Source organism: Miscanthus floridulus, chromosome 7 (genome assembly GCF_019320115.1).
Source record: "Miscanthus floridulus cultivar M001 chromosome 7, ASM1932011v1, whole genome shotgun sequence".
NCBI classification, from domain to species: Eukaryota; Viridiplantae; Streptophyta; class Magnoliopsida; order Poales; family Poaceae; genus Miscanthus; species Miscanthus floridulus.
In genome coordinates, this window is record NC_089586.1 from 93247211 (window position 1) to 93261942 (window position 14732).

Sequence of the window (14732 nt, forward strand, 5' to 3'; positions counted from 1 at the left end):
GAAGTTTCTTGAGATATTTTCAAAAGCTCTAAACATTTATTTTGGTTTATCTCTAGGATTTCTCTCGTAATCTTAAGAAGCTTAGATACTTTTTTCATGATTTAAAAGCCTTATTAGGTATTTATTGGGTATTTAACTATAGGAGAATGAAATCTTGACAACCACTTCTAACCTAGCCAGGGTTAATTCCTCTTCCAGAACTTCCCCATAACAGTAGAGAGCGGTGACTAGACTTCATCTATGTGTCGATTTCATTGGCCCCCTCGCCTCTGGTTGTCTCATAGAGTCATAGGCACAGGTAGTGGAGTTGACCCATCAATCAACATCGGATATGTGAATACTAACTAGTATTAGATTAGTTTAAGTTTCCCCATGGTAGATTTTTGGCATGGGTACTGCTCCCTCTTGTTCTTCCCCGGGGTAGTACTACTGGACTTTATTCCTCTATCGGATCAGAGTCATTTTAGTCTGCTTGTATTATTCAGGCTAGAGTCTTACTCTTATGCTAGATTTTGGATGCTCAGGGTCATGGCTCGGTACATCATCGACTTTATAACCCTTATCTTTCGTGGTGCTTCTTTACCTTCCAATCCCAACTTCACGTGGCTTTGGTTTGATTTATGCGCACTTCCTAATTTTGGGTTGTGCGATTTCCTCTATCAACGAAGGTGATGGTGCGAGATTTGTCATCCTCCAGTTTCAACATGACCATGGCCGATGTACGTTCAATGGATTTAATGTGTCTCCATTGGCAGGGTTGTCTCATGCGACACTTAAACAATGACTCAGGCTTCTTCTTCAGAGTTGACGTTGTCCCCACATTTTGAAGCTGGATAGAGTTTCTCTTTCTTCGACGAGGTGCGTCAGTGGCGTATCGGGAGTCCTATGTGTTTGTGCTTGTTATTGTAAAATCATGTTTGACTAGGAACTTGTTTAAGACTTAGGGGTGTACGCTACAGTTCAGCGATTACAAAATCCATCCCTCTTTTCTGATTAAAAATATGAACAAGGTTAAAATGTCTAGTTTTAGTTTAACTAGCAAACGTGCCTGTGCGTCGTAATGGAACTCAATACTAATAGGAATCAAACTTCATATGATCGCTAAATGCAAGTTGTTCTTAACTCATATGAGCCAAATATGTATTAGAATCGGACTTCATATATTCATAATTGCTAGACGCAAGTTGTACTAACTCATATGAGTATGGGTCATGATTTCAAGTCACATACAAGACAATATCTCTGAAAGTCTCAGACCAAATAGCAGTCTCTACAAGCTCTATATTAAGGGGCATGGAGGTGAAAATCGTCCTTCGTGGCTTGATGTGAACATCTCGGTAAGAACTTTGGAATCTCTTCAATTGAATGATGCACCTTGGACAAATTTTCCATCTCTAGGAGAGCTGTGGCTAGTGGATGAACACGGTGTAGAATATAGAAGCCGTACACTAGGACAAGGCTCCAAAATTGAGAAAATGGGTTGGAAATGGTCCTAGTGAGTTATTTTCTTACTCAAAAGTAATTACCATCCCGGGGTTCCCTTTCTCAAAAGATTGCCTAGAACTTATGGAGTTCCCTTTTGCCTAGAACTTATGGAGTTCCCTTTCTCACATCCTAGGGGGCGCTTGCCCCCTCTCACCCCTGCCCCCGCCACTACTTGTACTCCTTGGTCTAGTGCTACGCGCTTACTATTGCACACGCTGGTTTAGGGATTGAACAATCGTAATTAAGAGAATGTTCTAAGTCTCGGCTTATCTTGGATATTAAGGGCAAGGATGCATTAGATAATGTCTTTTGGAGAGCGTTGAACTTTGATAACCTATCTAGATTAGGAGTGTTGACTATGTGGAGATGCCCTGCTCTGTCACTTGTTCTCCTCTAAAAGCTGTCATCCCTAAATGCCCTCGAGATAATTGACTCAAGTGATGCCTTTTCTTTGACTAAAGGTGATTACCATGTCAGATATCAATGTCTAGTTGAATACCTTACCATTGCAGAGTGTGGTGCTAATGGAGGGTAGCTAATGCATCTATTGCCTTATTTCCAAAGCTCCACAAATTCATTGTTTGCAAGTGTGAGAATTTTACTAGGTTTGGTGTGGTGGACCAGCAAAGATGAGATGAGGAAATAGCAGCCGAAATATAAAGACTATTATATTGTTATTACCTCCCCAACTACAAAGTTTGAAAATCTTTGACTTCCAAAATTTGGTCCTCCGTCCTATTTCGCTCGATGGAGGCAAAGACTTAGAGCAAACTAGAGACAGAGGAGGGGGCCTCCAAAGTCTACGTTTGTTTCAAACATTGTATATAAGTGGTTGCCCCAAGTTACTCTCCTCCCATTCCCCATCCTCCTCTTCTTGTTTCCCCTGCCCAGCCTCCCTAAATTCTTGTTTCCCCTTCCCAACCTCCCTGGATTATGTCTCTTGAAGGCATAGTGGGTGCAGAGACACTTTTGCCTCTCTCACACCTCACCTCTATCACTATTTTATACATACGAGGATGTAGGGATTTAAGAGGTGAGGGATTGTAGTCACTCCCCGCTGAAGGTCATCTTATTGAAATTGTCAGTGAAATCCCCAATTCTCGTGTTGTTTCACTACCACCCAAAACTATACACTTTAGACTGAATGCGTTGAATGTCCTTTATTGTACCCATGTGTAGCTTGTTGTCTTACTCACTATCTGAATTGAGCTTTTTTAGGGACAAAGAGGTACAACTCTTCACAAAGTAGCAAGATAAGCTACTTCAGCTCCTTACTTTTCTCAAGAACAATCAACCTTTAGTACTGAAGTGTTGTTATTGTAACCTTGACATCAGGCCATAAGGGCCAAATCATCAATATATTCGGGTGGGGGACTCTCCCCCCTCCCCGGTGATTTCATAAAAAAAGAACAATCAACTTCTAGTACTAGAACAAGATGCAGGGCCTCCCTCCAGGTTTGCATAGAATTCCCAACCTTAAGAGAATAATCATATACCAATGTGTGGCCCATCTGGTCATTACCCAAGGGTGGCCTCCAAGGTACACTACAAGAGTTGGAAATACACATATATCCAGCCATCCAGTGTTTGTCCAAGGATCGCCTCCCAAGTTCACTACAAAAAACTAGTGATCAGAAGTAGCCGAGCCATCGCATCAATACCAAAAGTGGATGACCTTTCAAGTTGCCTATGAGAATTTGATGTCTAGAATAGTGAAAGCAAAGGAGCTAAGAAGGCGGTGCCGTCAAGTTAATTGGAACCATTGCAACATTCAAAGCCTGATTAACCCAAACTAACAAAGAGGTGGAACTTCCTAACCACCCATGTACTTTGGGTTGGTCATTCTCCTTTTGTTTATTGACCACAATTATTGTTTCCTTCTAAAAAACCCAACTATGTGTTACATAAAAATAGGAGGGTTGTAGACACACGAACAGAGACAATTTTCACATTCAGAAAGTTAGTTAGAGAGGTCCGGACCAGAAAAATGGGAGAGAAATTTTGGCTCTTTAATATTAGCCTATACTATTATTAGGTATAGATATAGATAGATCGGGAAGAAAAATCATACCGCAACGCTCGGACTTCATAGATTTTTTTTTTCCTTTGCGGAAGTGATAGCAGGCTCGCTTGACCAACACATAGCACGGCCCATTTTGTTGGTCCGCCTGCATCTGTCTTCCCGCAGTCTCCCATGTGTTTGAGAGTATTCGGCTCACATGTGGAGCCCAGAAAGCTGTGAACAGATTTGGGCTGGCGGCTCAAGCCTACCAGACAAGAACTGACGAGCCCTGGCCCTCGTCCTGTCCAGTGTCCACGGCGATCAACCGTGGACCGCCCTCCATGCACGCACCGCAGTACGTACGTGTACGTCGGTGCTGTCACTCTCCTGCGCAGCCATGAGTGCATGTGGGCTCCCCACAGGATTTAATTTCTTCGACGCGCAGGCGCAGCAGCACGGCGCGTACGTCGGCACCGCCACCGCCACCGCCAAGCAAGCAGCCTGACCGGACTCATCTCGATCATTCTCTCCGGCGTCTCCGCACCGCAGCGATCGAATTCCCCTCTTTGCAAACACCAAACGAGAGGCCCTCCTGCATCTCGCTCTGATGAGTCGCTGATACAGCACCACACTGCACGTGTGCCTGCAAAGCGCATCGACATACGGGCGCTGTCACGCACGGCCCCGGCCGAGGACAGTCCGCCGTATGCGCCCCCGGCTTGTCGCGCGGATTATTACAGCCGCGCACGCACGAGAAGGCGCGCCCACGCGGCGCGCGGGAGCGGAGCCACTCCGGCGTGGCCACGTCCGCCGGCTCACGGGGTCCACCCGCTCCGGCGCATCCATCGCCTTTGCTCCGGGCTCCGGCCGAAAGCGACGGCACCCATGCAGCGGATAACGATCCGGGGCGGCGTGTGTACGTGTGATGGACTCGTGGTCTGCGACACGTCGAGCTTGGACCCCATGGGTCATCGCAGTCGACGCCGTCAACACTAGCCACCTAAATTTATTTTATTGTTACTACATCCAGCGAAGCGTCCATCACAAGTTCACAGCGAAACAGTCTGACCATACACGTAAGAGCATCGCATTTCGCTGCAAAAGTCTTCCAATCCGCTTTGTAGGATTGTAACATAAGACCGGAGTATTTTACATGATCGGATAATAATGCTCAGACAATGGGTAGTTCTTTTTTGGTTAAGTGGGAATATTTCACATTAACAGCCATGATGGCTAACAAAAGGAATTAGAGGACAACTCGTCTACAAACTCTCCTATTTTCAGGTTGGCACAAAGATAAGTCTCTGTTTCCCCGTCGTACTATATATACTGTACTACTAATATAATCCTGCCCAATACTTTTTTTGAGGTCAACACCGGAGGGAGAAAGGACTTCCCACCTAAATTTTCATTCCACAGATGCGGGGCTAGCCGGGAGGTGGAAGGGCTTGGCGCCAATCCAATACAAAGTTCCGAGAAGTACATGATAAGGAGAGAGGGAATACAACACTTAACAGAAACTACAAACACAACACTATTCAGCTACCAGCTCTACCTACAAACCGACGCGAGTGCAAGCCCTACTTGCTAACATGTGTCACCACCAATGACTTATTTTGAAGAACTCTAGCCCACGTGCAGCTGTAAGGTATTGAGTTGGATCCAATAGACGACAACTAGGAAGTGTGAGGCATGGAGTCGGAGCCAACAGGCGGCAGCCGTGAGTAGCATCGCCTAAGAGCGCATCTGGGCTCCAACCGACGCCCACCAATGCCATTTGAGGGGAGGAAAGCCTCAAAGGGGGAGGATCGCCAGGAGGAGAACGAGGAGATCCAGAGAAGAGATCAAGGTCCCCGCAGCCCAACATATGATGAGGCGGAGCACTCAGAGGTGATCTAGAGGACGCCAGAGCAAGTCGTTGATGACGAGCACCTGACAGCAATTAGTGTTTGCAGAAGCCGGGATAGGAGGGTAGTGAGATAGGATGGGAGAGCAACTAGAGAGAGCATAAGGTCACACCGGGTGCAGATGGGAGCAAGTGTGCTTGTGTCGATGCCTTCAAGAAGCACTACGTGAAAACGGTTTGTAGCAACGGGAGAAATTCTTTGTAGGGACGGCTGGTGATGGAGCCGCCCCTACAGTGGCGTGCTCGGGAGTCACGAGACCAGCCGCCCCTATAAATGGAACAGTATGGGCGGCTGGTGATACGAGCCGCCCCTATAAATGGGTCGGATTATATTTATAGGGGCGGCTCACTCACCAGCCGCCCCCGGTGTTGCTATTTGTAGGGACGGTTGGTGATTGAGCCGCCCCTACAAATGCCCCACTTATAAATACCTGCTATTTGTAGGGGCGGCTCAATCACCAGCCGCCCCTACAAATGGCCCACGTATAAAAAAACTGTAGCACCTTCTTCCTCCTCGGGTCACTCACTCTAACCCGTGAAAGAAAGGTGGGGAGGCCTTGGGCACCTCCCAAAAATTGCTCTACTAAGGGGGAAAGGTTTTGGTCTCAAATCCTTTGGTGGAGAGGTTGTAGAAGGTATGAAAATGCTATTCCACACTTTTTTTGAAGTTTTAATGGTTGGTTAGTGAGTAATTAGAATTTTGCTTTTCTCTCTCTTCTATGGTGCTTGAGCTACTTATGAAGCAAATTAGATCCAAGTTTTGCATGTACTTGGGTAAATTAGGTAGGGGAACAAGATCATACCCTTATTTGGTTCATGTTTCTTGATTTTAGTGAACAATTAGTTAGTTTTATGGATGTTTCATGTGCATGTAGATCTAGATCTAGGGTTTGGTTTTTTTTATTAATTTTGTTTTTGTAAATTTATGTTTAATGAAATTGGACTAGGGTTTGCATAAAAGATATTGGGTAAAATATAATTGTTGTTAATTGTTGTCTTTGAAATTGTTTATTGTAATCAATAAATATGTATTTTAATTATTTATGGATAAATGGGCCATTAATTAATTTTTCTCTACCATGGTGTGTTTGTATGCTTCATATAATTATATTTGATTTATATTCATATATATCTAAAGTATATACAATTATTCTCAAGTAATTTAATTTATTTATATATATATATATGAATAAGTAGTCCTCTAATGTTTGTTTTGTTGTTGTTGTAAAAGATGGAGTACAGGAACTCTGGGATGTATGGTTCGTTAAGGTTCATGGCAGGTTTCCATTAAGAGGTGGATAAATTTATTGAAGCTGCAAAGAAGCATGCAACGACGTTGACACAGAATAAGGATATAATCGTTTATCCCTTTAAAGATTGCAAGAACCATATGGCATGGATAGATGTGACTATCATCAGATCACATTTGATTATGCGAGGATTTGTTGAGGACTACATAGTGTGGATTCATCATGGTGAAACGGTTGTTGTTAACGACGAGGATGAGGAGGAATACGACGACAAAACCCTAGAATCCCTGTCCCAATATTCAGCAGAGCTTGATGCACGAATGGATTCCGAGTTTGGCAATGAACAAGGTGGTGATGCTGGTGGTTGGGATGGTAACGACGAAGGTGGTGCCAATAATAATGGTGGAGCACATGTCAGGGATGAAGATAATTTGGAGGACATGATTCGAGCCCTTGGACCAGAGATTTTACTAAAGAGCCCAAAAAGTCTAGAAAATTTGGAAAGGGTGACAAAAGCATCGAAGGAGATTGTGTATGATGTTGAAAAGGGTTGTCCGACACATTGGACATTGCTACGTTTTGTGCTTGAGCTACTCATCCTGAAGGCTAAGTACGGCTGATCAGACTATAGTTTCAATGATCTATTGCGTCTCCTGTCATGGGTGCTGTCACAACCAAACTCAGTTCCCGCCAACACATACCAAGCGAAGAAGGTCATAAGTCCATTGACAATGGGGGTTAAAAAAATCCATGCATACCCCAACCACTGTATACTTTTTCGTGGCAAAACATTTAAGTCATTGGATAAATGTCCCCGGTGTGGGGCCAGCCGGTACAAGAACAATGACCTTTATGGTGGGGACGAAGCCTCCACGGGGAAAATAGGAATAAGAAGGGTACAAAAAAGGTGGTACAAGAATCTCAGCCCCCAGAGGACACTCCATTAGGCCACGATGCAAAGTAGAGAAGAATTCCTACCTTGGTAATGTGGTACCTGTCAGTGATCGACCGCTTGATACGTATCTTCCTAAACCCTAAAGAAGCACTCATGACATGGTGGGATGATGAGCGCAATGTGGATGATGATAAGATTGCACACCCACTACTAGAGAATAGACTTTAGAACGATGTCCCAATTTGGCATTAGCCTCGGCATTTTTTGCCCCCGGGACTAGAAGGCCTTTAATCCCGGTTGGTGTCTCTAACCGAGATTAAAGGTCCCTGCCCAACGGCTAAACCGGGACTAAAAGTCCTCCAACCTTTAGTCCTAGTTGGTAATACCAACCCAGACTAAAGGTAGACCCTTTAGTCCCGGTTGGTAACACCAACCGGGACTAAAGGTCCCCGGATGGGTTAGTTCAAAAGGAAAGCATCCCATCTATTGTTAGATGTGTTGTGTAGGTGGAGTGGTAAGCTACGTGCGAGGCAGTGCATGAGGTCTTGGGTTCGAATCTCACAGGGCGCAGCGGTGGGAGGCATTATTTTTTTAAGCTGGGAGGATCTTTAGTCCCGGTTGTGGCAAACCGGGACTAAAGAACAACACCTTTAGCCCCGGATTGCTAGTCCTAGTTGGGAAACCGGGAGTAAAGCTAGTTCCTAACTGGGACTAGTTCCCAGCTGATTGTAGTCAGTGGCAAAGGATCGATGAGAAGCACAAAGAATTCAGCGATGACCCAAGAAATGTACGGTTTGGTTTAAGCATCGATGGAATGAATCCCTTCAATGAGAGGATGAGCGACCACAGCACTTGGCCAGTGATCTTGACCATGTACAACATCCCAACGTGGTTGTGTCAGAAGAGGAAGTACCTTCTCCTCACTATTCTTATTTCTGGCCCTAAACAACCAGGCATTGATATAGACGTGTTCCTCGAGCCTTTGATGCAAGAAATGGAGAGGCTATGGAGGCTTGGGGAGCCGATGTACGATGCATTCCAAAAGGAGGGCTTCATATGTAGAGCAATAATATTTGTTACTACCAATGATTACCCCGCGTTGTTTGCTTTGTCTAGACAGATCAAAGGGAAGACGGTATGCTTGGTTTGCTTGGATGGTACTACATGGGTGTTCCTAGATGCATCCAAGAAGATAGTTTACCTAAGGAACCGGCGCTTCTTAAAGACAAGTCACAAGTACCGCAGCAAATTATTCTTTAGATTTTATGACAACACCCCAGAGATTGAACCCCCTCCGAAGAGACGTCATAATGGAGAACACGTGTACAGAATGGTTAAAAACATACGCGTCGTCTATGGAAAGAAGAATCCGAATGGGACGAATAGAGATAGAAGCACACCTCCTGTCGAAGGCGTACCTTTCAAGAAACAATCGATCTTCTTTTAGTATCTGCCTTATTGGCCAGACTTGGAGGTCCCCCATGCCATTGATGCTATGCACGTGCAAAAGAATATCTTTGAGAGTCTCATTGCTACCTTGATGGACACAGGCAAGTCAAAGGATGGTCTGAAATCATGGAAAGACATGGTGTAGCTAAACGTGATGCCATAGCTTCACCTGGTACCTGAGGCTAATGGAAAATACACTCTGCCCGCGGCATGCTTCAACCTAACACTAGAAGAGAAGAGAGCTATATGCACTTTACTGAGGGGGGTCAAAGTCCCGACTAGGTTTTTAGCGAATGTGAAGAAGCTAGTATCGATGAAGGACTTGTCAATAACACACTGCAAGGCTCACGATTGTCATATGATGCTGACAGTGTTTCTACCTATTGCAATCAGGGCTATAAAGCCAGAGTTCTTAAAAATGGCCATCACCCGCATGTGCTACTTCTTTTCGAAGATCTCACAGAAGACGATTAGCAAGCAAGAGATGAGTGACCTACATGAATTTGTGGTGAAGACACAAAACCAACTAGATGTGTGTTTACCTCCTGCTTTTTTGATATAATGCTACATATCATGATTCACATGGTTCATCAGATACAGGCGCTAGGCCCATGCTACTTGCATGAAATGTGGTCCTACGAGTGGTTCATGTCGGTTCTAAGTCGATACGTGCATAATCGAGCATACCTAGAGGGCTCCATGATAGAGGGTTACAGTACTGAAGAAGTCGTCGAGTGCTATCAAGGGTACATAAAAGTATAGAAAGGAATTGGTAAACTCGATTCTCGTCACAAGGGTAGGCTGGCTGGGAAGGGCACAAGTGGTAGAAAAGTGTTCATCGACCATGATTATAAAGAGGTGAGTCGGACGCATTACAGTGTCTTGTAGGGTACACAACTGATGTAACCTTACATTGATGAACACTTGGCTATCATTATGGCGGAGAAAAATGGTCGTTCAGATGATTGAGTCATGAAACAGCACAAGCAACGACTAACTACATGGTTGAAGGACCAAAACATACCGCCTGAAGAAACCATAGACTCTATTACCATCAGTAGGTTGGTGGAGGGGCCATCGAGACAAGTGACATCTTGGAATGCTTATGACATCAATGGGTATACGTACTATACCCATGTAAAGGATAGTAAATATGTGAACCAAAACAACGGCGTTCGAATAGAAGCTCTCGATAGAGTGGGGTGAAAGATCCAATAATTTGGCATCATTGAAGAGATATAGGAACTTGACTATAGAAGGGATATAACGGTGGCCCTGTTTCAATGCCGCTGGATCAAACAACACTAATTGAATGAGATCGGATTGAGAGTCCTAGACCTTGAGAATCTAGGCTACCAAGATGACCCTTGGGTGCTCGCTTCACGTGTCGCACAAGTTTTCTATATGCCTAACCCACAAAGTAACCTCCCCCCCAAAGAAGAAGACAAAGCACGTGGTTGCCATCGGGAAGCAGCACATTATCGGAGTTGATGGCGTGGACGATGTTGAAGCTTACAATAACTACGATGAGATGCCGCTATTCACAGACTTTCCTAAGAAGATCAGTGTTGTGGAAAAGAACCTGCCCAAACATATATTGCCATGAGAACGAAAAGGTGTCAAGGAAAAAGTCGTTACAGCGGGCTAGCTAATTGTTGAACATGGAGTGTTTGTGTAAATATGTGTGTTTGTAAGACTTCATTTATGCATGTGTGTGAGACTATCTATTTATGTATGTGTGTGAGACTATAAATTTATGTATGTGTGTGAGACTATATTTATGCATGTGTTCGGACTACTATTGAAACACTTAAAACAAGCACTTAACACTTTATGAAATGAAGAAATGACCAAAATATAAGTTGTAGATCTTGACAAGTTATACAACTTTGGTATTCATCACCTTTACAGCTGAAATCATTTAATGGTTGAAAATCAGGTTTGAAGTTGTCATTTTCTGAAATTAAAAATTTGAATTGTCCAAAATTAATGACAAAGATAGATGACCACACTAAAATGATAGAGCATAATTTTAGAAAATTTTAGGAAAAAAAACCCATCACATTTGGAGTTAGTATGAGGGAGAAAAACTAGTTACAAGTTTCAGCCACAGATTAAAAAGAAAAATCATACTTGTTCATCATTGATCATCATGAACAGTTGTGATTTTTCTTTTTAATCTCTGGTCTTTCTCCCTCATACTTACTCCAAATGTGATGATTTTTTTTCTAAAATTTTCTAAAATCATTCTCTATCAAGTTACTATGTTGATTTGGTCATTCTTTTCATTTGACAAAGTTTGAGCAATTCAAATTTTCAAATTTTAAAAAATTACAAGTTCAAACGAGATTTTCAACCATTAAATGATTTCAGATGAAAAAGTGATGAATACCAAAGTTGTATAACTCATCAAGATCTACAACTTTTATTTCGGTCATTTCTTCATCTAATAAAGTGATAGTAAACATTGTTCACAAATCAACATGTCTCTCATATAGTTCATGAAACTATGAGTCATATGTGAATTTGTGAATAATGTTTACTAATATTTTGTCACATGAAGAAGTGACCAAAATAAAAGTTGTAGATAGTGATGAGTTCAACAACTTTTATGTTCACGACTTTTATAGTTGAAATTATTTAAGGTTTCAAAATCTTGTTTGAAGTTGCCATTTATTGAAATTCAAAATTTCAACTGTTCAAATTTGGTTAAATGAAAAGATGACCAAAATAAATGTTGTAGATAGTGATGTGTTCAACAACTTCTATGTTCATGGCTTTCTTATTTGAAACCATTTAAGGTTTCAAAATCTTATTTGAAGTTGACATTTATTGAAATTCAAAATTAGAACTATTCAAATTTGGTCAAATGAAAAGATGACCAGAATATAAGTTGTACATCTTGATGAGTTCTACAACTTTGATGTTTACAAATTTTTTTGAGGTCATTTAGTGTTCTAAAATTCTCTTTGTTGTTTTGAAATTCAAATTTTAAATTTTTAAAATATTTTTTTTGTAAAGAAGAAAATATAAAATTATATATTTTGTATATCGAAAAAATGTATATATAGATACATTTATATATATAGAATAATCAGAAAACAAATACATACAGTTATATAAAAAGAAAAATGAATATATAGAACAAGTAATAAAAATAAAATGAAAAATATTTGTAGGGACGGCTGGTGAGTGAGCCGCCTCTAGAAATGAATTTGTAGGGGTGGCTCAATCACCAGCCACCCCTACAAATACTCCCTAGTATAAATATAGGGCGGGCTTGGAGGCCAAAATTTGGATAAGTCTGGCGCTCTTCTTCTTGCAGACGCCGTTAGGCTGCCGAATCCTCTCACCTCCCCCGCCGCCGCCATCGTCTCCGTGCCTAGCGCCGCTTCCTCTCACCTCCACCGTTCTCCTGTGACCGCCTTCGTCGCCCGCCACGCTTCCTCCCCCAAATGCTGCCTTTCCCCAGGCCGACTGCCACGGCGGCTAGGGTTTGCGTGAGAGCTCACAAGTCGCGTGGCTACCGTCGCCCCGTCCGTTTTGGACCTCGACCTCCATCATCGCCGGCCCTTGCGCGCCCGGCCGTGTGCTCTAGTAGTCGTCCCCACCACCGGTGGCGCCTCCTCTCCGACCTCGCCGGCCCTTACGCGCCCAGCCGTGTACTCTGGTAGTCGTCCTCGGCACCAGCGGCGCCTCCTCTCCGACCTCTCCTCTGGCTGTCGTCCCCTAGCCGGCCCCCGCGCATCGCCCCCATCTTCTGCAAGTAAGCCCAACCCCTTCTTTTAGCTGCCGATTTCACGGGTTTTATTACTAGGGTTTAGCATGGCTTGCTTGTGTTGGTTGCCCCCTGTGATAATTTTGGAGAAGGCCATCACGAAGATAATACGGCTTTCGTGCATGCACATAATTGAGTAGCCCCCCATCTAAGAAACTTCCATTGTGCTTAACTTTGCTAAATAATGATCTGCATGTAGTACGCATGCTCTCTGTACTATAATAGGCCCATTTAAAATATCAAACGCCATTGTTTGTGCAACTACTAATTCTTTGAGTCACTATACTTCCATATTGTGCTTGTCAAGAAACTTCCATTGTTTTTCTTTTTTTGGCTAATCCATATTGTAGATCTGTGCATTGCTTCAGTTCTTCCAGCTTGTTTGCTTATAAATCTAGACTATCTAGCTGTACCTTAACATAGCAGTACCGTAACATAGGTTGTTGATTGATTGCATATTCACCTCATGTAATATAGAGATAAATAGATAAACTTGGTGCTGCATTTAGATATGAGTAGTAACAGAAGTTCTTGACTATGGTACCTTATTTGTTGTTTCCTTGATCTGTTAACTAGTAACGATATGTGATCTGTACAATTGGTGCGACATTTTGCTTAAAGCATTTTTACTTATGTGCTTTTATGCTTTGTCCACACAGTAATTGTGCTTGTCATCACAGTTACATTGTTTTTGCACTTACTAGGAAAGTAGGTATAACATTGGGGATGCTATATTTGAAATACTAGCAGACATACTTGATTGTGTCCAATGGTCTGTGTTGCTATGTTGACTATGGTATGTGTTTGATTTATAATCATGTGGTTCACCTGTGCCTACGTACCTCCTGTTTCTTTGGCTAAATGCAGGGTTGATTAATTCATGTAGAGTTTCATTCGCTTGTGTTTGGTTGCCCTACTCACATCATTTGGCCGATGATGCAAACTATAGCAATCTGAGGTGGCTGTGGGTATTCTTCCTGTTGGTGCTTTTTTGTCTTCTTGTGTTTTCTCATGTCTTTCATCAAACCGTGGGATACGTCCATTCTCAAGCAACTGTTGTAGGCATGCCTACCTGATGGCTGAGATGGACATGTCCCACGCTTCCATGGGAGCCATGAACTTGCCTCAGCAATTTGTGTTCTTATTTGCCACCTGGGATGATTGCAGTTAGCTTGCAAGATGATCATAAGTTAGTTTGCAGTTAGCTGAGGCCTACATTTTTTTTGCCTATGATGTCAACCATTTTTTTGACTGAGGCTGATACAATTGTGAGATCCTTTTCATGCCTATGAAGATAACAGTGCCAGTTGAGTAATGGATTATGCACATTGATGACCTTAGACTTGTGAGGTACTAGAGCATTGTTTCTTCTATCTTCTGTTTATGCTTCTCATGGCTGTCATCAAACCATGTGAGACATCCATGCCCAAGCAATAGCTGGGCGGTTGTGATAATCTGATGGCTGGGCTGGATGTCTCTCATAGTTTCATGCCTGTCATGATCTTGGTTTTCTACTATCTGTTTGAGGTTTGTTGCTGTCTATGTTTCTTAAGCTCCAAGTTCAAGGTCAAATGAAAAGGCAATTAAATCTAAGGCAAATCGATTGAACTAACACTCATCTTATCAACATCTTATACTTGATTTCATAGATCTGCATCTATCTATCTATCTTCGATCCATCCATCTAGCACTAGTTCCTTCCTTCATCATGAACTACCACTGCTCATGTTCGCAATGATATAAGATGGATGCTACTGCTCTTTTGCTGCTGGTACACCTGTCCATCATATTATTCCTTCCACATATATATCATGGGCCATGGTTGCTGCCTGCTGCATGCAGATGCAGCTATCCTACAGGCCAGCCCTTGCATTGAGAGATATTTCACAGCAACTCCCTGTGATGCCTACAACATTTTTTCACGCCCCATCTTCTTGTTGCCTGTGCTGCCTGTGATGAACCACCCT